A 4,753-nucleotide genomic window follows, 5' to 3' on the forward strand; every position below is an offset into this window, starting at 1 on the left:
GCCCCACTTTCTTTCCTATGCCTTCCAGGTTCCGCTGAACGCCACCCTTCTTTCCATTCATCGTTAATTTCCTATTTTTCTGTTTCTGTTCATATTTAGGCTAGTTAGTTATGCATGTTGTAGTGTATTCTAGGTTGTTAGGTAGCCTAGGATGTGGTTAGTGGATTTAGGCCTGTTTAATTGCGCTGTTCATGTTTCTTGTTTTCTAAATTTCACAATTCTGCTGTTGCTGTGATGTTAGTATTGTTCATATGCTGTAATTTCTTGTTTCATGCTGCTTTTTACACTGTTTTTCCATGTTCATATTCCCTTTATGTAATTGCAGCTATATTTTAATTCATATGAGCTATTCTGATTGCTATTTATTTTCTGGGAACATCCAATTTTAGCCAGGATGCTGCCCAAATTTCTGTAAATTGTTTTGATTTTCATTCCTGTTTTGGTTTTGGCAAACTTGCACTCTACTTTACTCAACTTTTACCAAACCAATTCATGAATGACAGGGCAAGCTTTCGTATTCTTTTTAATTTCCTGGTTTATAAATTGCATCTTGGATGATTCAATTCCACTTTTTGCTATTTTTATTTGATTCATCCTTAACTTCCTTGTTTGAATTTGAGTTATCTGTTGCTTTAATTTGTGAATTCTCGTTATTTAGAAAATGCTCATCATGCCACTTACTCTAACCCTCTTTTTACTAATTCACTAATTTTAACTTCCTAACCTCTTTTTCATTCCTAACTCACTTACCTTTCAAAACATCTCTTCTGGTTTTTCACTATTCTCTCTAACATTCTAACCAAGGCATGATGGACGTTTTTCCTACTTAACATGAATCTTTTTACATTTTGGATTGTGAATTTTTATTCTCGGACTTTTAACTCCTATACAATCCTTAATGCACATTTACTTAACTCCTTTTCATTATTCTATTGCTCCTTAACTCCTTTTCATTATTCTCTCCTCTCTCTTTTAGGATTTCTTTTGCTTTCAGGATTATCTCTTTTTATCAGGTTCAATATTCCTTTTTATTTATCTTCTCGATTTAGTTTATGAATTCTTCTATGTTACAGATTATTCTTTTGAATTAATGTTATTTGAGGTATTTCAGTTTATTATTGCTTTCTTTTATTTATATTACTGTTGCTTCCAATCTGAAGACATTTTTATTCCAGTAGATTATTTTTCCCCTTTTGGTCTTGGTTAAGAAATCAGTAACTCAGGAGTTATCAAACTCAACGTGATCGATAATCGTTATCTTTGCTAATTGAATTGAACTTCAATAATCCCAATCTTTCCTTAGGGATTAACTAGGATTTGAGGATCAAACTAATTAGTCATTTGACATTCCCTTGCTCTAGCAAAGGTTAACTGAGTGGAATTAAGATTTAATTTTCATCATCATTGATAAGGGTAACTAGGATAGGACTTCCAATTTCTCATACCTTGCCAAAAGTGTGTTTTACAGTTATTTACTCATTTTACAGTCTTTTACTTATTTTAATTGCAATTTAAATTACTTGTTCCTCACCTTCACAACCCCAATTTACAATCTTCATAACCAATAATAAGAACATACTTCCCTGCAGTTCCTTGAGAAGACGACCCGAGGTTTAAATACTTCGGTTATCAATTTTTAAGGGGTTTGTTTACTTGTGACAACTAAAACGTTTGTAAGAACGGTTGATTGCTTGGTTTAGTAACTATACTTGCAACGAGAGTTTACTGTAACTTCTAAACCATCAATCTTCAGTTCTTTCAATCATCTCAAGTAATCATTAGCATGTATCATCAATTTACTCAATCATGAAACTTGGCTTTTAGCCTTTCAACAAATTCTGCACTCTAACAAACAAAATTTTCAACATCATCATCATTCAATAAATCAAACACAGCATCATTCAATTAGTCACAACCTCAATTCTAACATCCTAATTCTTACCTCTTTTTGTCAATTTTCAACAAAATTCTGACAACACTTTAATCATATTTACATGATCCACCATTGCAACAGAGACTTTGTTACTAACAACAAAGAACAACATCTAGAAGCTAGTTAAAAATGACCAAAATTTCAAGAAGCATTTCATTAATGGATCACATAACAACTCCATAGTTGCAAAGCTACAGTAAAAGAGAAGAAATTACAAATAAAACAAGTTCTGGACAAGGATACTAAGCAAAATACATTACTAAAACAAAATGAATAGTTAACTACTCAAAGAACTTTCTCTCAAGCACTTTCCTGCTACTTCAGCTCTCTCCAATTTGAATTAATAGTATCGTAGCAAAACAATTACTCTAAGGAAACCACCACAACTAGCCTAAATCCTCTAAGGAAACTCCAAGCAAAATGGACTGCCAAAGGCTAATCAATAAACAATTGTCCCTCAATTTTGTTTGTCAACTTAAGAAACTAAGTAAATAATCAAAGGCATTAATGGTTAAGGTAATTTTGGCATCAGTAACAAAAGTATCTTGATGCATAAACAAAAAGACCCGTTGTTAAGAACATCTTAGTTGCTTACTGATTCACCACTCAAATTCATATATGTTTGAGGCTTGGCGAGGAAAACAAGGATATTACCAATAAAAACCGCTGAAAGAGAAAGTCAAGAAATCCAACACATGTTGAAAGAGAAACAAACAAATACAATAATAAATCCAGTGCGAGGGACAAACCCTTTCCAAAGAGAGCTTTGCAGTGGACTGTATTCATAGGAATTCCTACTGACGCAGAAAATGCATCAATCATCTCAAATCCCACCTGCACAGGATGGTTAGTGGTAACTAGAGAAGCGCAAACTAACGGAAAGCAAAAGAAAGGTAGTGTTTGGTGGAGAGACAGAGACGGAAATACTGAGACCGAGAGACAGAGACTAAGAGACAGGGATTGAAATAAATCTCAGTATTCTGTTTGGTGCAAAATGGGAGACAGGAATTGAAACAAAAATGAAATTTTAATTTAATTTGCACAAAGGGTAAAATTGAAATTAATTAATTGAAATGAAAGTATTCTAGGTATAAAATGTTATTAAAATTTCAGTCTCCATCTCTAAAAATTTCAGTCCCCTGTGTCCCTACTTTTTGGAGGTACTGAAATACTGAAATTTTAGAGACAGAGACAGAAATTTTAGTACCAGTCTCTGAATTAACAAACACGATACTGAGTCTCAGTCTCTCAGTCTCTGTCTCAATATCTCAAAACAAACGCTACCAAAGCGTTTAAACCTACAGTATGTCTAGTTCCTCTGTACCTGTCACCAGGGTTTCTGAGCCCCACAAAAAGCCATGGAAGTGGAGCAGCAGCAGAGGAGAAGCACGTCTGCTTAGTCTACTAAGCATATAATAATTCAAAAAAGTAAAACCAAAAAAAGTTGCAGCAACAAGAAGGAAATAAAATTGAAATCAGTTTCACAAAACTGCACCTGCTTAATTCAAATTATAGGGGAAATAGAATTAGATGCACTATGGAATTTCTGCAACACCTGAAAACTTGAATGAGCAGACGCTGTTCCTCTTCAATCTACAACCCACATCAATCTGAATTTGTGTTCTGTTACCAGGAAACTATTGAAGGTCAGTGGTGAACAACTAAACTCAGTAAGTAATCCTACGTATACAAATCAAAAGAATGCTTTTTGGCTTTACCAGTTTTCCGAAACAATTTATAACAACGACCAAAACAATAATAATAATAATACTCTTATAGATACTGACTAAGCCTTTTTTTAATTTAATTTATTTATATGATTGAAGTCATTGAACCAAATTTATTTACATCTAACTAACTATCACACTAACTCCTTACTGACTGCATCTCCAAGTGAGAGCAATGAGCTCCACTATCCTCGAACAGCAAGAGGCTAGAGGAGTTAGTGATGAGGACGAGGAGGAGGACCAATAGGGGTTAGGGATGAACAGAGGCCACAGGAGAGGACGAGGAGCTTACCGTCGATGACGCCGAAGAAGCAAGCAGAGATGTCATTCGACGGATACCAGAAAAGCGAGGACACAGGCGATTTTTGGGCGGCAACTCAGCGATAGAGATGTAGTAGTAGCAATGAGCCAGAGGGATACAGGAGAGGTAAGCGTCACCGTCTGTGTCAACGCCGGCAACAGCGGTGGAGAGCGTTGCTGGGCCAGAGCTGCTGCTGCTAGTGGGAGTGAGGAGGAAGTAGGACGAACTGAATCTGGGGTTTAGGTTTCGAAATTAATATTTTTTAATTCAAAACAACACCATTTAGGGTGCGACAGAGAGAGGTCCGGGTGAGAAGGTTAGAGGAAGGGATGGGATGAACATGAAGGCGAGATGGGTGCGATGAAGATGAACATGTGACGGCTATTCTTTTAGGGTTAAAAGTGAATATGGAAACAAAATAAAACTAGTGTATGATGTTGTTATATTTAGGGTTAAAACTGAAAACTTAGAAAAAAAAGTAAAGTGTGAAAAAAAATGGGTGAAAATTTAAATTTTGGGATAGGAAACTCTATCGGCACGCTTTTGTAGGGTGCCCAAATAAACATAGGATATGGGCACGCTTTAAAAAGGTAACTATTGGAAGACAAATTAGCCACGCTTTTTAAGCATACCGGTTTTCCTCTATGACCACGCTTTTCAAGCGTGACAAAAAAAAGCACGGCCAAATCTTGAATCAGTGGCCACTCTCGTTTCTCTATGACCACGCTTTTTAAGCATGGCAAAAAAAAAAGCGTGGCTAAATCACAAATCAGTGGTCACCCTCGCAAAAGC

General features: G+C 35.7%; 1 pseudogene; it reads right to left on the reverse strand.

The window, feature by feature from the left end:
* On the reverse strand, positions 2,472-4,227 carry LOC107628337 (annotated as a pseudogene).

This window comes from Arachis ipaensis, chromosome B02, assembly GCF_000816755.2.
Source record: "Arachis ipaensis cultivar K30076 chromosome B02, Araip1.1, whole genome shotgun sequence".
Lineage (NCBI taxonomy): Eukaryota > Viridiplantae > Streptophyta > Magnoliopsida > Fabales > Fabaceae > Arachis > Arachis ipaensis.